Source organism: Rana temporaria, chromosome 12 (assembly GCF_905171775.1).
Source record: "Rana temporaria chromosome 12, aRanTem1.1, whole genome shotgun sequence".
Lineage (NCBI taxonomy): Eukaryota > Metazoa > Chordata > Amphibia > Anura > Ranidae > Rana > Rana temporaria.
Window position 1 is genome coordinate 135091504 of NC_053500.1, and position 25538 is coordinate 135117041.

Here is a 25538-nt window from a genome sequence, read left to right on the forward strand (position 1 = left end):
CACACGTCCAGCCCGCCCCCTACAGTTAGAAACACAGATGAGGTCACACTTAACCCCTTCAGCGCCCCCCTAGTGGTTAACTCCCAAACTGCAATTGTCATTTTCACAGTAAACAATGCATTTTTTAGCTGTGAAAATAACAATGGTCCCAAAAATGTGTCAAAATTGTCCGAAGTGTCCGCCATAATGTCGCAGTCACGAAAAAAAAAAATGCCGATCGCCGCCATTAGTAGTAAAAAAAAAAAAAAAAAAATTATAAAAATGCAATAAAACTATCCCCTATTTTGTAAACGCTATACATTTTGCGCAAACCAATCGATAAACGCTTATTGCGATTTTTTTTACCAAAAATATGTAGAAGAATACGTATCGGTCTAAACTGAGGAAAAAAAATATTTTTGGGGGATATTTATTATAGCAAAAGGTAAAAAATATTGAATTTTTTTCAAAATCATCGCTTTTTTTTTTTGTTTATAGCGCAAAAAATAAAAACCGCAGAGGTGATCAAATACCACCAAAAGAAAGCTCTATTTGTGGGGAAAAAAGGACGCCAATTTTGTTTGGGAGCCACGTCGCTCCGACCGCGCAATTGTCAGTTAAAGCGACGCAGTCCCGAATCGCAAAAACTGGCCTGGGCATTTACCGGTCTAAAGGTCCGGGGCTTAAGTGGTTAAAAGCAGAATGGAAGGATGAGGTAAGTGAAGGAGGACGGCACTAAGGTAAAGGAAGCTATTTAGGGGAAAAATAAATTCCTTTACAACCCCTTTAATCCACAAATTAGGGAGTGGCAACTGTAATCTCATTCTATCACAACTGGGCTGACCTGAGATGAGGGACGGTGATAGAAAACAAGAAAACATTTTTGAGGATTATTTTTTATAGGGTGGATATACTTTGTAGAGGTGTTTGAAAACAGGTTGTTAATTTTTTTAGGAGTGTTAAGCACACCGCAAACCCAATGCATCAAGACTATGAGAAAAAGAATTAAAGAGTTGCAGGAAACCACAACTTTAAATGATCCCAGCCACAGCATGCACACAATCCCCGTCATGTCCTGCTTAGAAAAAAAGGTCAACGCACCGCAGATCGCCGTATCTGTACAATCAGACGCACACGTGGGTGTACAATACAGAAAAGCAGAAGATGCTGCACAAAGCACACTTGCCAGAAAAAAAGCACACGGTAGCATGTAAATAATCACATTTTTTAACCACTTAAGGACCGGACCAATATGCTGCTAAATGACCCAAGGGGGTTTTTACAATTCGGCACTGCGTCGCTTTAACAGACAACTGCGCGGTCGTGCGACGTGGCTCCCAAACAAAATCGGCGTCCTTTTTTCCCCACAAATAGAGCTTTCTTTTGGTGGTATTTGATCACCTCTGCGGTTTTTATTTTTTGCGCTATAAACAAAAATAGAGCGACAATTTTGAAAAAAATGCAATATTTTTTACTTTTTGCTATAATAAATATCCCCCAAAAATATATATAATTTTTTTTCCCTCAGTTTAGGCCGATACGTATTCTTCTACCTATTTTTGGTATAAAAAAAAAAAAAATCGCAATGAGCGTTTATCGATTAGTTTGCGCAAAATTTATAGCGTTTACAAAATAGGGGATAGTTTTATTATTTTTTTTTTTTTTTACTACCAATGGCGGCGATCAGCGATTTTTTTCGTGACTGCGACATTATGGCGGACACTTCGGACAATTTTGACACATTTTTGGGACCATTGTCATTTTCACAGCAAAAAATGCATTTAAATTGCATTGTTTATTGTGAAAATGACAGTTGCAGTTTGGGAGTTAACCACAGGGGGCGCTGTAGGAGTTAGGGTTCACCTAGTGTGTGTTTACAACTGTAGGGGGGTGTGGCTGTAGGTCTGACGTCATCGATCGTGTCTCCCTTATATAAGGGATCACTCGATCGATGCAGCCGCCACAGTGAAGCACGGGGAAGCCGTGTTTACATACGGCTCTCCCCGTTCTTCAGCTCCGGGGAGCGATCGCGAGGGGGCGGCTATAAACGAAAAGCCGCGCCCTCGTCCCGGATCGCTCCTGAAGCCACGGGAACCGTCGCATGTATGGGGGGGGGGTCCCGATCGGACCCCCGACCCACGTCTAGGCAGGGACGTACAGGTACGCCAATGTGCCTGTCCGTGCCATTCTGCCGATGTAAATGTACATGCGGCGGTCCGGAAGTGGTTAAACTACATTCAGGCTGGGTTCACACCATCTTCGCATGCGGCTCGCAGCAGGGGGTCCGGTGTGCCCCCGTTCACCCTCTCAGGTCCGATTCCAGCTCAAATTTTTGGCTGAATTCTGACCTGAAAGCAAAACCAAAAGGACGCACAGGGCTCCTATGCAAATTTGCACCGGAGTCGCAGCGAAGATGTGTGAACTGGCTCCATAGAGCGCCCGTCAAAATCTCCCGCTATTGCGAATTGGATGCGGAGAACCTATATCCAATTCGCAATAGTGTGAATTGGAGGTATGGGGTGTGTCCAGGCACACCCTGTGCTCATCACCTATGGCTACTAGGCTCTAATAAGTCATTGGCAAGCTTGTACACCCTGACCAATCAGGGTTCATCCCCTCTACATTAACTGCCCATACCATTAGATGCCTTTTTTCTTAAAATTTGCAGATACAAGTGGATAACCCGGGAGGTAGGGCCATTCTTTCCTTAGATGCAGCCAAAGCCTTTGAGAGTGTGGAGTGGACCTACCTTTGGGAAATTCTATTGAGATTTGGGTTGGGTCCCAGATTCTTAAATTGGGTACGAATACTGTACTCAGCTCCTCGTGCTTGAATACACGTAAAACGGAGATATACCGTATACACTCGAGTATAAGCCGAGTTTTTCAGCACATATTTTTGTGCCGAAAATGCCCCCCTCGGCTTATACTCGAGTCACCTTTTTGCGCCTGATCTCCAGGAATTTGGGGACTCTGTACCGGCGGGCCATAGGTCCCCTGGATCCCAAACTTGGCACACATCTAGCTCCACTCATCCTCTACAAGTGTGCAAAGGTTGTTGTCCGGGGTACCTATGGCTGGGGAGCACCGATTTTTGAAATCCTGGCACCCCTTCCATAGAGTCCCATGTTAAATGGTAATTTCTCCGGTGACTTTGGGGACCCGGTACCGGCCGGTCGTAGGTCTGCTGGACCCGAAACTTGGCATACATGTAGCCTAATTTCTCTTCTACAAGTGTGCAAAGTTTGTTGTCTGGGGCACCTACGGCTGGGGAGCACCGATTTTTCAAATCCAGGCACTCCTTCCATAGACTCCCATGTTAAACATCAATCTAGTCATGGACACAGTGAGGCATGGGCACAGTGAGGCATGCAGATGGACACCCTAGGCTTATACTCAAGTCAATAAGTTTTCCCATTTTGGTAAATGGGAAAAATTGGTAAAAATTGGGTGCTTCGGCTTATATTCGATTCGGCTTATACTCGAGTATATACGGTATATATTATTATAATAAGATAGTAATAATTGTAGCGCCCCCTTACTTTCAGTAAAGGCACTACGCTAAAGTTAGCGGGGGAATGAAAGACATAATTTGCTCTCATTCCAAATTATGTTAAACTTGGCTGTCGCCAAATCTGGATTGTTCTGTGTGCTAGACTGCGTTCTAGGGATGAGGTACCATCCCTGGGCGCCAGGTGGCACCAGAGAGGTCCAGGCGGAGCCGCTTTTTCCTAATAGCCAATTAGAGGAGTTTTCCCTCGCGGGGCATGCTGGGGAGGAGTATTTCTGTGGCGGAAGCCGTTGTTCTTGGTTCCTGGTGCGGCACCCACCTTTAGGGTGTGCGCACATCGCGGGCCCCACCACTATGGCCTACCTGGCCTGGGGTCACGCGCAACGTGGAGTTCCAGACTCTATTATTATCTATTATTATTAATCGATAACAATAGCAATATTGTTATTAATGATAAGGTGATATAATAATAATAATAATAATAATAATTATTATTGTTTTACTATTATCATTTTTTTAATATTTGTATTCTCTATCCAAATTATAACATTAAATAACAAACAGTAGTTATTATACTATTATCTTATTTTTTATTATTATCCTATGATCATTATTTCTTATCAATTTTAAAGAATATCTATCTATCTATCTATCTATCTATCTATCTTAGCTAAACCTTTACAACCGCTTTAATAATAATAATAAATAATAATAATAATAATAATAATAATAATATCACCTTATTAATAATTATATTGATAGTATTATCGATAAATAATAATAATAATAATAATAATAATAATAATAATAATATTATTATTAATCGATAATAATATCAATATTATTATTATTATTAATGATGATAAGGTGATTATCATTATTGTTTTACTATTATCATTTTTTTTATATTTGTATTCTCTATCCAAATTATAACATTAAATAACAAACAGTAGTTATTATACTAGTATCTTATTTTTTATTATTGTCCTATGATCATTATTTCTTATCAAATTTTAAAGAATATCTATCTATCTATCTATCTATCCATCTTAGCTAAACCTTTACAACCGCTTTAATAATAATAATAATAAATAAAAATAATAATAATAATAATAATAATAATAATAATAATAATAATAATATCACCTTATTAATAATTATATTGATAGTATTATCGATAAATATTATTATTATTAATCGATAATAATATCAATATTATTATTATTAATGATAAGGTGATTATTATTATTGTTTTACTATTATCATTTTTTTAATATTTGTATTCTCTACCCAAATTATAACATTAAATAACAAACAGTAGTTATTATACTATTATCTTATTTTTTATTTATTTTTTATTATTATCCTATGATCATTATTTCTTATCAATTTCTAAGAATTAAAAAAAAAAAAAAAGCCAGAAAATTTCTGGTACATGAGAGTACTTCGGTAATTTACTTTCTTAAAACAATTATTTTTTTCCCAGTGTAGAGAGAAGTCCCCAGCTTATCCAGGATTGCTGCCTCCAGCTACACCACTTCAAAGCCGCCCTTTCACAATGCTGCTGATCTCAGACACAAAAAGTGATGACGGCGAATACATTTCCCACTCTGTAAAGTGTTGAACGTGCACAAGAGGCGCAAACTGCGTGCAGAGTCATGAGTCTGGGCTCCGCACTTCCACCTTCCAAAGCTGAAGTATCCCAATCTGACCCTGAAACCAATACTTCTGTTCCCATAATGCCCCTTGTGGACCGGTCCTTAGGGCTGGGGGGGCAGAACAAATATTTTTTTTCTTATTTTGCCTCCTGTCCACCTCTAGACATTTGCAACTAAATTCAGTGATCTGCAAGGGATGTTGAGAGGAGTCACAAGGCTCCTTACAGTTCTAAAAACATGAAGCCATTTATCATTCCTCTGGTCCCCGCTCTCTCCTGGGAATAGTGGCCCAGATTCAGATAGAGATACGACGGACGGATAGAATCAGGTTCCGCATAGATCTCCCTAAGATCCGACAGGTGTAAGTGACTTACACCGTCGGATCTTAGGCTGCAATTCCAGGTCGGCCGCTAGGTGGCATTTCGTTTTTTGTACGCGAGGAATATGCAAATGAGGAGTTCCGCCGATTCAGAAACTAATGCCCGGCACTTTTTTTTACGTCGTTTGCGTTCGGCTTTTTCTGGCGGATAGTTACCCCTGCTTAAGTATGGCCGTCGTTCCCGGGTCGAATTTTGAATTTTGCGTAAGTCGGTCGCGAATACGGATGGACGTAATTTACGTTCACGTCGAAACCAATGACGTCCTAGCGACGTCATTTGGAGCAATGCACGCTGGGAAATTTACTCGGCGGTGTATGCGCAGTTCGATCGGCGCGGGGACGCGCCTGATTTAAATAGTAAACTCCCCCTAGCTGCGGAATTTGAATTCCGCCGGGGGATTTACGATCCGCCGGCGCAACCTTAGAGGCAAGTGCTTGCTCAATACAGCACTTGCCTCAAAAACTTGCACCGGCGGATCGTAAATCAGATAGATTACGCGGATCTAAAGATCCGCTAATCTACCTGAATCTAGCCCAGTGTGTTTCCCAGAAGACAGCGGGGGCTGCGGGTACCGTATACCCGGAAGTGGGTGCAAATACCTGTCTTAGACCGGTATCTGCAACCCCCTCCTCCCTGAAAGGTGCCAAATGTGACACCGGAGAGGGGGAGGGTTACGAAAAGCGGAAGTTCCATTTTTGGGTGGAGCTCCGCTTTAAGGAAACGTGCGCTTTTTTTGCGTGCATTCCCGCATCGCACAAATCTGAATCTAGCCCTATAGCTGAGCAAGAAGGAAAAAAAATAAAAAATACGAGTGAGAAAAACGTGAGCGTGTGAGCCATTCCTTCTGTATCATAGAAAATTAATGTTTGACCGGAGTACTACCCCCCCCAGACGTACTGCGAAGCAATCTCTATAGGAAATCAGTCTATATGTAGAGTTTCCATACCGGCCTGTCCTGTACAGACGCGCACCTGCTGGTTCCCATTTTGCAGCCGTTAGGCGATCAGTAACCTGCAGCTCGTTGCACAACCCAGGAAATGCTCAGCCAACGACACGCATTATAAATTAACAAAGTCCAAACGGGTGATGGCAGGGAATACGGCCAAGCCGAGTTCCGGTGAATCAGGCCCTGGGCGGCGTTACAAAAGTTCAGGCGAGACTCTGGGTGTTTGGATAGCGAGTTGCTGCATGAGCGGTGGCGTGGTACAACCATATAGGACAGGGGACTCTTTCACATGGGCGGCAGTATCAAAAAAGATCCACAGTGAATCACTTTTTTTTTAGGCTGGGTTCACATCTCTGTTGGTTGGGAACGCACGCAAAAAAATAAAAAGCACGTCTCACAGGCAGAGAAATTATTATAATAAAAATTAAAAGCGCCAACAGTTTGCACAGCACTTTACAACATGGAGGAAATCAGAGGGATCTGCTCCTTAGAGCTTACAATCTAATAGCGCGCTGCACTTTAGCGGATGTGCAGGGTGCCATAAGTTTTTAACAACTTGATCTTCTGAAGATTTACCCCCTTCATGACCAGGCCATTTTTGCGAAAAACGCCACTGCGGTACTTTAACTGACAATTGTGCGGTTGTGCCACACTGCACCACAAATAGAGCTTTCTTTTGGTGCCATTTGATGAGCACTGGGTTTTTTTTGAGAAACAAGAGAAAGAAAGAAAGAAAGAAAGAAACAAACAAACAAACAAACAAACAAGAGAAAGAAGGAAACAAGAGAAAGAAGGAAACAAGAGAAAGAAAGAAAGAAAGAAAGAAAGAAAGAAAGAAAGAAAGAAAGAAAGAAAGAAACAAGAGAAAGAAAGAAAGAAAGAAAGAAAAGAAAGAAAGAAAGAAAGAAAGAAACAAGAGAAAGAAAGAAACAAGAGAAAGAAAGAAAGAAAGAAAGAAAGAAAGAAAGAAAGAAAGAAAGAAAGAAACAAACAAGAGAAAGAAGGAAACAAACAAGAGAAATAAGGAAACAAACAAGAGAAAGAAGGAAACAAACAAGAGAAAGAAGGAAACGAGAAAGAAAGAGAAAGAAGGAAACGAGAAAGAAAGAGAAAGAAGGAAACGAGAAAGAAAGAGAAAGAAGGAAACGAGAAAGAAAGAGAAAGAAGGAAACAAGAGAAAGGAGGAAACAAGAGAAAGAAAGAAACAAACAAAGAGAAAGAAGGAAACAAGAGAAAGGAAGAAAGAAAGAAAGAAACAAACAAACAAACAAACAAGAGAAAGAAAGAAACAAGAGAAAGAAAGAAACAAGAGAAAAAGAAACAAGAGAAAGAAAGAAACAAGAGAAAGAAAGAAACAAGAGAAAGAAAGAAACAAGAGAAAGAAAGAAACAAACAAACAAACAAACAAACAAGAGAAAGAAGGAAACAAGAGAAAGAAGGAAACAAGAGAAAGAAGGAAACAAGAGAAAGAAGGAAACAAGAGAAAGAAGGAAACAAGAGAAAGAAAGAAAGAAAGAAAGAAAGAGTGTAACTGTAGGGATTTGTACCCATCAAGCCAAAAGAACATTGGCGCGGTCAAGGAATGATGTTGAGATGAGAGGGCCTGGCTCACAATCGGAGCGTCAATTCATCCAAGAGGTGTCCAGTAGGGTTGAGATCAAGGCTCTGTGAAGGCCACTCAAGTTGCCTCACACCAAACCTTTATACACAGGAACTACTATAGTCATGCTGGAACACAGAAGGACCTTTCCCAGACTTACCACAAAGTTGAAGTATGCAATTGTCTAAAATATCTGTAGGATGTAGTATTAATAGTTCCCTTCACTGGCAACACCTGAGCTGAGTCAGTCATTTGGAAGGGAGGTCCGCACACGTTTGGTTAGATAGTAGGTGTGACTGTCCACAAATGTTTAACCCTATAGCAGGTATACCTGTCTGGTGGTGTCCACATATGTTTGGCTATATAGTAGGTGTAATGGTCAGATATCCACATAGGCTTGGCCATATAATATGTGCAACCAGTGGCGGCTGGTGCTCAAAATTTGGGGCGGCGTAAACGAAAAAAAAAAACATCAATTGCAGCCCCACTGTGCCCATCAAACACAGCCACTGTGCCATAAAATTGTCACCACTGTGCCATAAAATTGTCACCACTGTGCCATAAAATTGTCACCACTGTGCCATGCCCTCAAACGCAGCCACTGTGCCATCAATTGTCACCACTGTGCCATGCCAAATGCAGCCACTGTGCCATGCCATTGTTGCCACTGTGCCCATCAATTGTCGTCACTGTGCCCATCAATTGTCGCCACTGTGCCCATCAATTGTCGCCACTGTGCCATGCCAAACGCAGCCACCATGCCATCAATTGTCACCACTGTGCCATGCCAAACGCAGCCACCGTGCCATGCCATTGTCCCAACTGTGCCCATTAATTGTCGCCACTGTGCCATGCCATTGTCGCCACTGTGCCTATCAATTGCCGCCAGTTTGACTCCCCCCCGCCTGGCACTTACCTTTCTCGGTCAGCCATCCTCAGATCCTCCTCCACGATGTCGCTTCAGCCAGTCAGGTTACCGGTAACCAGATCCAGTGAACCGGATTGGCTGAGATGCGTGTTAGTGTTAACCAGGGAACGCACACCCCGTGCGTCCCCTGGTTAACTATTTAAGCGCATTTGTGAGGTCAGGCACTGATGTTGGACGATAAGGTCTGGCTTGCAGTCTCCACTCTAATTCATCCCAAAGGTGTTATATTGGGTTGAGGTCAGGACTCTGTGCAGGCCAGTCAAGTTCCTCCATCCCAAACTCGCTCATCCATGTGTTTATGCACTGGTGCGCAGTCATGTTGGAACAGGAAGGGGCCGTCCCCAAATTGTAGGTGTATTGATCAGGTGTCCACATACAAGTGGCCATACAGTAGAAGTAATGGTCAGGTGTTTGTTCACATGTTTGGCCGTCCAGACCATGTATAAAATATAAGGCTGACTATTCCAGAACGCAATGATAATTTAGAAAACTGCACAGCAATCCCATTAGGATTCCAGAACACGGTCTGAGACATCACGTGGATTCCTCACTCTACCGTATATAACTCGAGTATAAGCCGAGTTTTTCAGCACATTTTTTTGTGCTGAAAATGCCCCCCTCTGCTTATACTAGAGTCACCTTTTTACACCTGATCTCCCGGACTTTGGGGACCCGGTACCGAACTTAGCTCACATATAGCCCCACTCTTCCTCTAGAAGCGTGCAAAGTTTTTTGTCCGTGGCACCTACGGCCGGGGAGCACCGATTTTTCAAATTCCATAGACTCCCATGTTAAATGCTCATTTCTCTGGTGATTTTGGGGACCCGATACCGGCCAGTCGAAGGTCCTCTGGACCTGGAACATGGCACACATATAGCCCCATTTCTCCTTTATAAGTGTGCAAAGTTTGTTGTCTAGGGAACCTACGGCCGGGGAGCACAGATTTTTCAAAGCCGGCTCCCCTTCCATAGACTCCCATGTTATACGGTCATTTCTCCGGTGACTTTGGGGACCCAGTACCAGCCAGTCGTAGGTCCTCTGGACCCAGAACTTGGCACACATGTAGCCCCATTTCTCCTCTACAAGTGTGCAAAGTTTGTTGTCTGGGGGACCTACGGCCGGAAAGCACAGATTTGTCAAAGCCGGGCACCCCTTCCATAGACTCCCATGTTAAACGCCAGTCTAGGCATGGGCACAGTGAGGCATGCACATGGGCACAGTGAGGCAAAGTGGGGCACAGTGAGGCAAAGTGGGGCACAGTGAGGCATGCAGATGGACACCTTAGGCTTATACTCAAGTTATTACGTTTTCCCATTTTTTTGTGGTAAAATTAGGTGCCTCGGCTTATATTCGGGTATATACGGTATTTACCGCAGTCACATTTGTACTTAAAGCGGAGGTTCACACAAAAAGTGAACCTCCGCTTTTTGGATCCCTCCCCCCCTCCGGTGACACATTTGGCACCTTTCAGGGGGAGGGGGTGCAGACAGGGCAGGACTTAGGGTGGTGGGGGCCCCTGGGCTTGAGTGTTGAAGGGGCCCCCTGGAGCCGAGAATTTAAGTTGTTGAGCGGGGGGGAGCGCGTTAAAGTTGTTGAGCGGGGGGGATTTTGCAGTTGTTGAGGGGGGAGTGCCTCTCACCTGTGCCAACAGCCGGGGCCACAGACTGTCATTAGCCCGGCTGTCGGCTTTCTTCCCTTCAGCAGCCACGGTCCTCCACACACCACTCCGGTTCCTCCTGCTTCCGTGCTGCCTCCTCTTGCAGTGTGGGAAAATTAACCCTTTTGCGGGACTGCGGGAAGAAGCTGCCTGTGCGGGAAAGTCCCACAGAATCCCTGCGTGTTGGGAGGTATGCGCAGGGCCGCCATCAGGAATTTTGGGGCCCCTTGCACAGCTTAAGGCATGGGCCCCCTGAAGCAGAGAACCTAGGGGGGGTGGGGGTGCTGCCGCCTGAAATTGAGAAGCGTGGGGGCTGCATATATATATGTAGCCATCCGGGGCCCTGGGGACCTCTGGGCCTTTTAATAAAAAGAAAATATAAACCTCTGGGCCCTTTAATAATAAAAAAAAAAACATTTATAAAAAATACATAAAAAAAGGGAGGTTGCCAAACCCGGGGGCCCTGGGGACCTCTGGGCCCCTGGGAACCTCTGGGCCTTTTAATAAAAAAATAAACATTTATAAAAAAAATAAAAAAAGGGGGGGGTAGCCACATGGGGCCCTGGGGACCTCTGAGCCCTTTAATAAAAAAAAAATATATATATATATATATATATATATATATATATATATATATATATATATATATATATATATATATATATATATATATATATATATATATATATATATATATATATATAAAAAATGTAATTTTTTTATAAAAAATAAAAAAGGTGGGTTGCCCTCCGGGGGCCCTGGAGACAACTGGGCCCTTTATTAATAATAATAATAATAATAATAATAATAAAATATATATATATATATATATATATAATATACAGTATATAAAAATTAAAAATATATAAAAAAAAACATTTTTTTACAAAAAATAAATAAAAAAAAGGGGGGGGTTGCCGTCCCGGGCCCTGGGGACCTCCGGACCCCTAAAAAAAAAAAAAAAAAAAAAAAAAATTTTTTTTTTTTTTTTTTTTTTTAAAGGGGGCCCCCTATTGGGTGGGGCCCCTGGGCTTGAGCCCAGTCAAGGCCAATGGTAAGTCCGGCCCTGGGTGCAGATACCTGTCTGAGTCCGGGTTCTGACTCCCGCTGGGAATCCAGCCTGGCACGTCACCCCCCCCTGTCTTCTGGGAAGCACTGTTCCCAGGAGAGAGCGGGGACCAGTGACGGCGCACCTCAATCTTTGCGCATGCGCAGTAGGGAATCGGGCAGTGAAGCCGCAAGGCTTCACTTCCCGAGTCCCTAACCGAGGATGGCGGCGGAAGCAGCCGAGGACCAAGCGTTTGCTCAGCCTCGGCTGCTGACATCGCGGGTGCGCTGGACAGGTAAGTGTCCATTTTTTAAAAGTCAGCAGCTGCCGTATTTGTAGCTGCCGGCTTTTGAATAAAAAAATATTCGGGGGAACCTCTGCTTTAATAAATTAGGGTTATCCCGATACCACTTTTTTAGGACCGAGTACAAGTACCAATACTTTTTTTCAAGTAGTCGCCGATACCGAATACCGATACTTTTTTTAAATGTGTCCCCAAATGCAGCCATGTCCCCCCACAGATGCAGCCATGTCCCTCTAGCCATGTCCCTCACATATGCAGCCATGTCCCTCTAGCCATGTCCCTCACATATGCAGCCATGTCCCTCACATATGCAGCCATGTCCCTCTAGCCATGTCCCTCACATATGCAGCCATGTCCCTCACATATGCAGCCATGTCCCTCCAGCCATTTCCCCCATACCTTTGCCGCCGAAAGCTGCCACCGCCGCATGGAGAAAATCACAGCATTCATTTGAATAGCTGTTTTGCCCGCACGTATAGACACTCCCCCTTGCTGGGGATTGGACAGATCACGATCACCCATCCAATCCCGAGCAAGGGGGAGTGTCTATACGCGCGGGAACACTACAGCTATTCAAATGAAAGCTGTGATGTTCCCGCACGCCGTTTAACCCATGCGGCGGCTTTCGATGCGGCGGCAGCGGCGGGGGGGGGGGGGGAAGTATTCTATTTAGGTATCGGTGGTATTTGCGCGAGTACAAGTACTCCCGCAAATACTCGGTATCGGGACAACCCTATTAATAATAATTGAGTAAATTCTGGACAGCAACAGGTGGAGTTTGTGGGATTTCAAGTGAAAAAGTGATTAAGTCAGCTGAGAAGTGACTTTCAGGTATGGCAACCGATCCACGGAATGGAATCAGCAAATGATCAGGACGATCAATATACAGGAAAATCACAAGAAACAGAAGAAGGCAATTTCTGCATTTGGCGAGGGATTGGATGGATACAACGATGTATTTTTAAAATCCACTCCACTCCAAACCAATAAATACTTTTGATGGTGACAAGTTGAATTTGGCTGCCAGCTTCAGCCAGGAGATCCAACCCCGACCACGTCCCACCGCCACGTGTGGTCTCACTCCTCTCACTGCAGGCTTCCATTCAATTTACATTCTGGAGAATGCAGCTGTGACAGTGGCACCGATCCCGTACAGAGTCCCCGAGAGACCAGCCATGAATGAAATATCAGATTTAGGTGGACCGATCCTTTAAAAAAAAAAAAAACATCAACTGATGACCTTAAAGTGGATGGAAACCCAATTACTGGAATCTCATAGGAGGTTTTAACACACGAATGTCATTTCAAAAGTAACGTTCAATGTATTTAAATCTCCAGATGTCATAAATAGAATTGTCTGCGCTTAAAGTACGAGGGCCCATGGGACTTTTAAAGAGTCGTGCCAAGAAAGAAAACAATCGTTTTTTTAAATCATAATATATAAAAATGTTTAAACTTCTTTATTATTCACATTTAATACTGAACAATAAAAGACAGGATATAATTTCACATTTAGAGAAGAATAAAGAATAAAAAAGGATAAGGATGTATAATGCCATATAGGACACTGTGACAATCATATCAGCAAAATGACATGCTTCAAATCAAATTCTCTACGCGTTTCGTAAAATAATGTTCACTTGTTGCAAGCACAGATCTCCCTGTATGGCATTTCAGCTGACGGACGCTTCTCCTCCTCCTCCCCCCTCCCGCGGCTTTCAGCTGAAAAGTCATACAGGGAGATCTGTGCTTGCAACTTTCCCCCGCCACACCGATAATCCCGACTATCTCCATGTCCTCCTCCTCCAGCCCCTCTCAGTGTCCTCCTCCTCCTCCAGCCCCTCTCAGTGTCCTCCTCCTCCTCCAGCCCCTCTCAGTGTCCTCCTCAAGCCCCTCTCAGTGTCCTCCTCAAGCCCCTCTCAGTGTCCTCCTCAAGCCCCTCTCAGTGTCCTCCTCCTCCTCAAGGCCCTCTCAGTGTCCTCCTCCTCCTCAAGGCCCTCTCAGTGTCCTCCTCCTCCTCAAGGCCCTCTCAGTGTCCTCCTCCTCCTCAAGGCCCTCTCCGTGTCCTCCTCCTCCAGGCCCTCTCCGTGTCCTCCTCCTCCTCCTCCAGGCCCTCTCCGTGTCCTCCTCCTCCTCCTCCAGCCCCTCTCAGTGTCCTCCTCAAGCCCCTCTCAGTGTCCTCCTCCTCCTCAAGCCCCTCTCAGTGTCCTCCTCCTCCTCAAGCCCCTCTCAGTGTCCTCCTCCTCCTCAAGCCCCTCTCAGTGTCCTCCTCCTCCTCAAGCCCCTCTCAGTGTCCTCCTCCTCCTCAAGCCCCTCTCAGTGTCCTCCTCCTCCTCAAGCCCCTCTCAGTGTCCTCCTCCTCCTCAAGCCCCTCTCAGTGTCCTCCTCCTCAAGCCCCTCTCAGTGTCCTCCTCCTCAAGCCCCTCTCAGTGTCCTCCAAGCCCCTCTCAGTGTCCTCCTCCTCCTCAAGCCCCTCTCAGTGTCCTCCTCCTCCTCAAGCCCCTCTCAGTGTCCTCCTCCTCCTCAAGCCCCTCTCAGTGTCCTCCTCCTCCTCCAGCCCCTCTCAGTGTCCTCCTCCTCCTCCAGCCCCTCTCAGTGTCCTCCTCCAGCCCCTCTCAGTGTCCTCCTCCTCCAGCCCCTCTCAGTGTCCTCCTCCTCCTCCAGCCCCTCTCAGTGTCCTCCTTCTCCAGACCCTCTCAGTGTCCTCCTCCTCCAGACCCTCTCAGTGTCCTCCTCCTCCAGACCCTCTCAGTGTCCTCCTCCTCCAGACCCTCTCAGTGTCCTCCTCCTCCTCCAGACCCTCTCAGTGTCCTCCTCCTCCTCCAGACCCTCTCAGTGTCCTCCTCCTCCTCCAGACCCTCTCAGTGTCCTCCTCCTCCTCCAGACCCTCAGTGTCCTCCTCCTCCTCCTCCTCCAGCCCCTCTCAGTGTCCTCCTCCTCCTTCTCCAGCCCCTCTCCGTGTCCTCCTCCTCCAGCCCCTCTCAGTGTCCTCCTCCTCCAGCTCCTCTCAGTGTCCTCCTCCTCCAGCTCCTCTCAGTGTCCTCCTCCTCCAGCTCCTCTCAGTGTCCTCCTCCTCCAGACCCTCTCAGTGTTCTCCTCCTCCAGACCCTCTCAGTGTCCTCCTCCGCCAGACCCTCTCAGTGTCCTCCTCCGCCAGCCCCTTTCACTGTCCTCCTCCTCCAGCCCCTCTCCACGTCCTCCCCCTCCAGCCCCTCTCTGCGCAAACGCTCCTGTGTCCTGGGATAACTGAGCATAGTAAACAGTGTTTACTCTGAATGAGTTTATGAATGAATGGGAGCCGCGGTCTCCTGTTCATTCATTTTTAATGTTGAAAAAGGGACTGTGGAATCTCTGTCCTCAGTCCCTTTCTCTGTCTCAAAAGGGGGAGATGTCAGGGGTCTGTTTAGCCCCCAGATATCTCATTAAAGACCAACAGGACTGATGAAATTTATAAATATATAAACATAAATAAATTGTAAAATAATGATCAAAATAAAATAAAAAAACTACAGACACCATCTCCACCCCTACCGACACTGTCCACTGCCCACTGCCCCAACCCCCTCCCCAAAAATCATTGTGAAAAAAATAAGAAAAGCAAATTAAAAAACTATTGACACCGTCCACTGCCCTACTCACACGGTCCACTGCCTCATAACCCCCCCTCCCCCGCCCCCCAGTATGTGCAAGTGGGGAGTGCGGAATGTATGGATGTGGGTAGAATGTGCAGGTTAGTAGTGCGGAGTGTACAGAGGTGGGTAGTATCATGTGCAGGATGGTGTCAGTAGGGCAGTGGATAGTGTCATTAGTTCTCTCTTTTTATTCTTTTATTTTTTATTATTATTTAACAATTTAATTATTTTATTTTACTTATTTTGCATTTTTTCAAAATACTTTTTGGGGGCCAGTGGATGGTATCAGTAGGGCAGTGGATAGCGTAAGTGGAGCAATGGACATGGTCAATGTTTTTTATATGTATTATTTTTTACAAATTTTGTTTTGTATTTTTTTTCACAATGATTGAGAGAAAAAAAAAAATATTGTAAAAAAAATATTAGATAATAAAATATTAAAAACAACAACCTGACACCGTTCACTGCCCTACTGACACTTTCCACTACCCCTGCCCCCCAATCATTGTGAATTTTTATATATATATATATATATATATATATATATATATATATATATATATATATATATATATATATATATATATATATATATATATATATATATATATAAAAAATTTGTACATAAAAAATACAAAAAACATTGACACTGTCCATTGCTTCACTTACATCGTCCACTTGCCCCCAAAAAACATAAAAAAAATAAATAAATAAATAAATAATTGATTGTTAAAAGATAATAATAATAATAATGAATACAATTATAATAAAAAGAAAGAACTAACGACACCACTGCCCTACTGACACCATCCTGCACATACTACCCACCACCATATACTCCACACCCCTCTGCTGCACATACTACCCACCACCATATACTCCACACCCCTCTCCTGCACATACTACCCACCACCATATACTCCACACCCCTCTCCTGTACATACTACCCACCACCATATACTCCACACCCCTCTCCTGCATATACTACCCACCACCATATACTCCACACCCCTCTCCTGCACATACTACCCACCACCATACACTCCGCACTGTATTATTCCCTAAGGCATCTCAGACTATTAAACCACACCCCCTTCCAAGCCGCACTTAATATTTTAGCACAATTTAAGCCAAGCCCACATGTTGCGACGGCACGCTACACAACGCATTTTCTTTTGCCTAGGGCCCACCTTTTATTTTGCACACAGACCCACTGATTTCATGATACTCCCCTGGTGACAACGTTCCATCCCTGTCTCCCAAATGTGTGCCTAGGTTGTCACCTTCTCACACAGGCTTTATACAGAGACTACAAATGACCATTTTCAACACACATTACACCAGCATAGTCCACTGTTGTCACCATCAGGAATGTATTCAAATCAGCTACTTTAAATAAAGTAATCCTGCCATAAAAAAGTCCTTGCTCAGGTACCTGCTTTTATAGAGCGACAACGCTCTGTCCCTGTTTCCCAATTGTGTGCCTGGGTTGTCACCCTCTCACACAGGCTTTATACAGAGACTACGAATGTCCATTACACCAGCATAGTCCACCATCAGAAATGTATTAAAATCTGCTACTTTCATTAATGTAATCCCACTATAAAAGGTCCTTGCTCAGGCACCTGCTTTCATAGAGTGACAACATTTATCCCGATCTTCCAATTGTGTGCCTGTGTTGTCACCCTGTCACATGGGAACTACAGGTGGCCATACAGTCATTTTCAATGTATATAAATCTGCTACAATCATTAAAATAATACCAGGTGATTTGGCCATAACAGTCCTTGCTCAGTCACCTGCTTTTATAGGGTGACAACGTTTATTTCAATCTTCCAATTGTGTGCTTATGTTGTCACCCTGTCACATGGGCTTCAGACAGAGACAACAATAGGTCAATTGAACACATATTACACAGGCATAGTCCGCTGCTGTCACCATCTGGAAACTCGCCCTGAGAAATGCCATGCAGCCAAAGTCATTTTCAAAGTCGCTACTTTCATTAAAAGAATCTCTGGTGGTCCTGCCACGAAAGGTTTTTGTATAAAAAGTGACAACGCTCTGCACCCTTCTCCCAATTTTGTGCCTACGTTGTCACCCAGGCTTAGGATAGAGACTACAAGTGGCCATTTCACCACGCATTACATAGTCACCCGATAAATGCCATTCACAGCCAAAGTCAATGTATTTGCCTTTGCCACTTTCATTAACATAACCCCCGGCGATCCTGCCATAAAAAGGTCCTTGCTCACACACCTTGCTTTCAAAAAGGGTGACAACCCTCTGTCCCAGCCTCTCAATTGTGTGCCAACGTTGTCACGGGCTTCAGATGGAAACTGCAAGTGATCGATTCAACACACATTACACGGGCATGGTCCACTGTGGTTACCATCAGGCAATCCGCCCTGAGAAAGGCCATACAGCCCTTGCTTAGGGGGCATGTTAGACATGAAGTGGCTGTGAAGAGGCTGTAGGAGATCAGCAGCACCAAGATGCAACAAATTATATATATCGTGGTACAATCGGGATCGTGGTACAAAAGGGTAGTAGCTGCAGAGAATGAATATGAATATATATATATATATATATATATATATATATATATATATATATATATTTTTTTTTGTTTTTTAAGTAGATGTGCGCATATACTTAAAAAAAAAAAAAAAATGATATTTAACAGGTCAGCTATTTATTTTATTCTTCCGTGCCAATTCCATGGAATATAAACATATTAAAATATATAATAATAATAAAATTATTATATTTAATAATAATATATATATATATATATATATATATATATATATATATATATATATATATATATATATATATATACATACATACATATATATATATATATATATATATATATATATATATATATATATATATATATATATATAATCATTCTCTGCAGCTACTACCCTTTTGTACCACGATCCCCTCCCTTTAGAATGTAAGCTCTACGAGCAGAGCCCTCCTGTACCCTTTGTATTAAACTGTACTGTAATTGTGCTACATTGTAAAGTGCTGCGTAAACTGCTGGCGCTCTCTCTCTCTATAAATGAATCATAAAAAAAAAAATGATATAATAAATTCTAAATCATAAAAATTTATATATATATATATATATATATATATATATATATATATATATATATATATATATATATATATAAAATATTAATAATAAATCATAAAAAAAATGATGTTTATTTATATAAAATAATAAATGATATATATATATATTTTAATAATAATAATAATAAATCATAAAAAATGATATCATAAATATATATATATATATATATATATATACACATACACACACACAAAATATTAATAATCAATCATAAAAAAATGATATTTATTTATATAAAATATATATATATATATATATATATATATATATATATATATATATTAATAATAATAAATCATAAAAAATGATATTTATATAAAATATGAATCATAAAAAAAAAATGATATTTATTTATATAAAATAATAAATTATAAAAATATATATATATATTAATGATAATAATAAATCATAAAAAATTATATTTATATAAAATATTAAATAATAAATCATAAAAAAAACTATATATAATATAAATATTACCGTATATATCGCAAGTTATTTAAACAAAAATTTTGATTTTAGTCTAATTAAAAATCTGGGATGCCCCCATGCGGGGGTTTATTAATTCCCGGGACAGCTCTGGGAATTCCGGGAAACCCCCAGCCGGCGGGCCATGCATTGGTGTGTAGGGTAGCAGCGCAAAGCGATGTACTCACAAAAGTTGTTGGCAGGGCACCAGTCTGCAGGAGGCACTTGCGGAGTCGCACGCTCATAAGTCTGCGCAATCCCTTGGGGGCTCCCAGGAAAATTCACCCCTCAGCACCTAACCCAGGAGATCCAGGGCCCTCTTCATTGTCCCTGCCCTGGGTGACAACTGAATTCCTCCAGGATCACAACTCCTGCAGCACAGAGCAGCACAGAGAGTCCCCCCCCCTCTTCCAGCAGTCAAGCGCTTTGCCAAAGTCTGCAAGTTGACAGCTCCTGCTAGCAGGCAGCTCTGTGGGCGGGGCCTCCACCTGTCACTTAGCCCCTGTGGGCGGGGTTTTAGGACAGGCATGCAAGGCTTTCCATGCACAGCTGCAGGGTCCTAAAATACAGAGAAATCTTTCGCAGCATCAAAAGCGTTCATGGAAACGATTTTCAGACTTTAAACTTCCAGGAATTCTTACGACCTGCAAAGTCGCCGTTCTGCACGTTAAACGGCATAGGCGAGCTTCAATTATTGTTTTAGAAATTAACCACTTGCCCACCGGGCACTTTAACCCCCTTCCTAACCAGACCAATTTTCAGCTTTCGGTGCTCTCACATTTTGGAATGACAATTACTCAGTCATACAACACTGTACCGACATGAAAGTTTTGTCTTTTTTTTTTCTACAAATAGAGCTCTCTTTTGGTGGTATTTAATCACCACGTTTTTGTTTTTTTTTGCGATATAAAAAAAATAAAAAAAAATCTGTAAAAAATCTTTTTTTTTTTTTTTTTCTTCATAAATTGCTGCTACAGATCTTTGGTAAAAATAACCCGAATCAGTGGATATTATTTGGTCTTTGTGGAGGTTAGAGAGTCCACAAGCTATGGTGCCAATCAGGGCCGCCATCAGGAATTATGGGGCCCCCTGGAGCAGAGAACCTGGGGGGGGGGGGGTGCGCCTGATATTGAGAAGCGGGGGGGGGGGCTGCCGCGAATTGAAAAGCGGGGGGGGGGGGCCCTTTACAAAAATAAGAAGAAATAAAGAGAACAATATATATATATATATATATATATATAAAAAGGGGGGTAGCCATCCGGGGCCTTGGGGACCTCTCGGCCCTTTAATCAAAATAAAAAAAATTTAATAAAAATAAAAAATAAATTAAAAAAAGGGGGGGGGGTTGCCATCCGGGGCCCTTTAATAATGTGGCCCTTTAATAAAAAATTAAATCAAAATATATTAAAAAATATATATATATTTTTTATAATAAAAAAAAAGGCGGGGGTTGTCATCTGGGGCCCTGTGGGCCTCCGGACCCCTAAAAAAAAAAAAAATTGGCCCTTTAATAAAAAATAAAATAAATTAAAACATTTTTTTTTTTTTTTATAAAAAAAAGAAAGGGGGATGCCATCTGGGGCCCTGTGGGCCTCCGGGCCCCTGGGGACCTCCGGACCCCTAAAAAAAAAAAAAAAAAAAAAAAAATAATATTGGCCCTTTAATAAAAAATAAAAAATATTAAAATAAATATATATATATTTTTTTATAAAAAATAAGTTAAAAAAAAGGGGGGTTGCCATCTGGGGCCCTGTGGGCCTCCGGACCCCTAAAAAAAAACAAAAAACCTTTTGTATTAAACTGTACTGTAATTGTATTTTTTTTTTTTTTAAAAGGGGGTTGCCAAAGGAGACATTCCAAGGTGTTTAGTAAGAGGCACGGTGAGTTTTTTGAAGTTGTAATTTTTTCCCACAATTCTTTGCAAAAATCAAGATTTTTTTTTTCCTTTCACAAAATTGTCATTTTAGCAGGTTATTTCTCACACACACAGTGTTGCTTATTTTTACGGATCGTCCGTAAAAACTGTCACTTTTTTCCCCATCCTTAAAGGGTCACTAAAGGAATTTTTTTTTTTTGCTGAAATGACTGTTTACAGGGCATAGAGACATAATAGTTAACTGATTCCTTTTAAAAATGATTAAAAATAGATAAAAAAACAATCATATAATGTGCCTGCAGTGTAGTTTCGTTTTTGCTGTTGTTTCCTGGTTCTCTGATGTACAGAGAGCCACTAGAGGGCAGTCAGCCAATAGAGAGCAGTGATACTTTGTCTAAAACTCCTCAGCACCAATCCAGTTTAGTTTTACTCACACCTCCTTGATTAGTGACCACCGTGAGAAATCTCCCAGTACTGTGGTCATCAGGAAACAGGCAACCAGGAAGTGTCCAGAACAGAGAGGATTTACAGCAACATCAGAGCAAAAACGAACAATGAGGACATGAAACCAGGACTGCAGTAAGGTAAAGGAAGCTATTTAGCTTAAAAAAAAAATTCCTTTAGTGACCCTTTAAGCCCTGGTTCACACTGGGTACGATTTGGAACGATTTGAGATGCGATTTGACATGTCAAATCGCATCTCAAATCGGCGGCAATTGTCGGCAATGGCACTGTCCTAATCAGTGCGACGCCGCATCTGCGATTTCAAAAAGTAGTTCCTGTACTACTTTTTGCGATTTCGGGCCGCGCGATTTACATTAAATTGCGGCAAAATCGCGGCAAAATCGCAGCCGCGAAATCGCGGTAAAATCGCGCATTTTACCGCGATTTTGAATTCGCAGCAGTGTGAACCTAGGCTAAATGTCCGTGGTTGCGGGAATGTGCCAGTAAAAATAGCCACGATTGGTTCGGCTTGGAACTGCACATGCGCAGTGTGTATTAGGGCGTGCGCACCAGGATTTTTACATCTGTAACTAACTAGGAGGTCAGAGGAGCACAGCACTGGAGCAGGAGTCAGGACTCAGTGGCTGAGCGGCACCGGAATGGAGGAGCCTGCTGCATCCAGGCAATACAAAGTTCACAGGGGAGTCGGGGACGGACAGAGTGACAGACAGCCCAGCCGACAGTGACATCAGGTGATGGTGGCAGAGGGGGATCCGATGGAGACTGGGGGTGACGATGGAGGCAGGGGTGATGGTGGCTGCGGTGGCACCGCAGAGGGGGATGGAGGCAGAGGGCGATGGTGGCACCACAGAGGGGGATGGTGGCACCGCAGAGGGTGGGGGGTGGAGACAGGGGTTGTTGGTGGTGGCACCACAGAGGGGAATGGAGGCAGGGGGCGATGGTGGCACCACAGAGGGTGGGGGATGGAGACAGGGGTTGTTTGTGGCACCGCAGAGGGGGATGGAGGCAGGGGGCCTGGGGAGATTGGAGGCAGGGGGTGTTAGTGGCAGGGGGAGATTGTGGTGAAGGCAGGGGGTGTTAGTGGCAGGGGGAGATTGTGGTGAAGGCAGGGGGTGTTGGTAGGGGGTGGTGATGTGACTAAATAATTTGCCCTTATTATATCGAAAATACCAAAAATATTTTTTTTTACCTTAATATCTACCTTAAAGGGTCACTAAAGGAATTTTTTTCTTTAGCTAAATAGCTTCCTTTACCTTGCTGCAGTCCTGGTTTCATGTCCTCATTGTTCGTTTTTGCTTTGATGTTGCTGTAAATCCTCTCTGTTTTGGACACTTCCTGGTTGCCTGTTTCCTGATAACCACAGTACTGGGAGATTTCTCACGGTGGTCACTAATCAAGGAGGTGTGATTATTGTGTGTAAAACGAAACTGGATTGGTGCTGAGGAGTTTTAGACAAAGTATCACTGCTCTCTAGTGGCTCTCTGTACATCAGAGAACCAGGAAACAACAGCAAAAACGAAACTACACTGTAGGTACATTATATGATTGTTTTTTATCTATTTTTAATCATTTTTAAAAGGAATCAGTTAACTATTATGTCTCTATACCCTGTAAACAGTCATTTCAGCTAAAAAAATGTTTTCCTTTAGTGACCCTTTAAATCACATTGCTATTTGCCTAGTGTAATTGTTTGTAGCCTAAATACTGAAATTTGCACCTAAAAATGTAATTTAGTAACTTTTGTGAAATGCCAGTAAAAATAAATTTACATCCAATATTTTTAAGAGAAAAAAAAAAAAAAGAGAAGGATTTTGGGCTTTTTGGTTTTCCCCTCGCACTGTAACGCACATAAAAGTTCACAGGTGTGTACCAGGCCTATGGCTGGGTTCACATTGGTGCAGGTTGAGAAGGCGTGCGATTATGCTCCAGCAGACGGTCAAAGTGCCATTAATTCCTTAAGGTACCCTCCCACACATTGCCACCCGCAAGCGTTTTTGTGAATGCAAAACTGCATGGTAACTCAGCTCCATGCAGTTCGGTGTGGCAAGTTTTTTGCCTCTTGACACTGACCGCAATCAAACATGCGGCCTTTGGTTGGGGGGCCTTGGCGCAGAGCAGCCACATATTTGTGTGTTGCTTGCGACCGCCGTGACAGTCAAAGGATCATAAACCCCGCCTCCCAGCATCGTACACCCCAAGGGGTAAAAAAATGTAATACAAAATGATAAATAAAAAAAGGAAATTAATAATAATAATAATATTATTATTATTAAATTATATAATAATAAATATTTTATATAATTAATAACAATAATTATAATAATAGATATAAAATAATTTTATATTATTAATAAAAATATTTTATATAATTATTAATAATAAATGATATCATAATAATAATAATAATATTTCATATCAATTATTATTATTTTTAATATAAAATAATAATAATAATAATAATAATAATAATAAATGATATAATAATAATAATAATAATTATTCATATAAATTATTATTATAATAATATAAAATAATAATAATAATAATAATAATAATAAATGATAATAATAATAATTCATATAAATTATTATTATTATAATAATAATAATAATAATAATAATAATATAAAATAATAATAATAATAATAATGTTTTATATAATTTATTAATAATAATAAATTATATAATATTATTTTTTTTGTTTCAAACATTTTATTAAAGTTAAAATAGGAATACAATTAATTTACGTATACATACACAGGGTTGTACAATAAATATTGAACATAAAATAACAGAAATATGGAGGTAGACAATATATTATATAATATTATTATTAACAACAACAACCATTAAAAAAAATGGAAATTAATAAAATAAAAAAAAAGGGAAGAAGAAGAAAAAATATTTTTTTTTTTCACGGGTAATGGGCTGACCCACATGCGATACTCGCGCGCACACATACACGTGAACCAAGCTTGAGGGCTCATTCACATGCATGCCATCCTTTTGCTGCCTCTCTGAAAAGTGATCCACAGTAGATGTCGCCTCCTCACTGCCTGCTTTAACCCTCAAAATGCTGCCTCACTGTGCCACAACTTTGTGCATTGCTCGCGGGTGCGCCCCCCATTTACTTTATTGGCTCTCATTCAGCAGAGGTTCAACCTGGCAATTGTGAAGTGCCATGTAATTTTGAAAAGGAAGCAAAGCGCCACAGCTCAGGCATGCGCAACGTCCTGATTGGCTACATTTCTGTGTATAGGTGGGTGGTAAACCCGCGGCGCAACCGCATACTTTTATCTGTCCCCCCAGCCCCCCATGTGAAAGAGCCCTTACCTTGCTCTGATATGAAGTGATGTCTCATCCTGTCCTCTCTGAATGATTCCCACATGGGAGGCTCCGCCTTCATTATAATCACCTGGGGGCCACATCAGTGCAGTAATGAGAAAAGCTGCAGGGCTGCCTCCCTTTAGAGGAGGATTGACCACAGACACTGACCACAGGCACAGACACTGACCACAGGCACTGACCACAGACACTGAACACAGACACTGAACACAGACACTGAACACAGACACTGAACACAGACACTGAACACAGACACTGAACACAGACACTGAACACAGACAGACCCTCTCCAACATGAACTTCCTATGTGTGTGACATGTGATCAGGACCTCAGGATAAGTATAAGCTGAGGGCCAATCACACAAGCCGGACATTTCTGGGGATATTCAACATACAGAATTTTTTATTATTTTAGAACATTTTTAATGTATGCAGATTGAATTACAAAGGTTGATTCCCATCAGTGTCCCCATTAGATCAGAGTCCCCATTACATCAGAGTCCCCATTAGATCCCTCTCCTTACATCAGAGTCCCCATTAGAGTCCTCTCCTTACATCAGAGTCCCCATTAGAGCTCTCTCCTTACATCAGAGTC

General features: G+C 42.2%; 1 protein-coding gene across 3 annotated transcripts in view; it reads right to left on the reverse strand.

Moving 5' to 3' along the window:
* Positions 1 to 25058, reverse strand: part of GCGR (glucagon receptor) — a 91169-nt gene extending 66111 nt beyond the window's left edge. For 2 of the 3 annotated variants that reach the window (XM_040330824.1, XM_040330823.1), the window contains exon 1: positions 6474 to 6552. The gene's annotated coding sequence lies outside the window, so the exon portion shown is untranslated. Of the gene's footprint in view, positions 1 to 6473; positions 6553 to 24931 lie in introns of those variants that run through there. The other variant, XM_040330821.1, reaches the window with a different exon arrangement.
* Between the last annotated feature and the right edge of the window lie 480 nt (positions 25059 to 25538).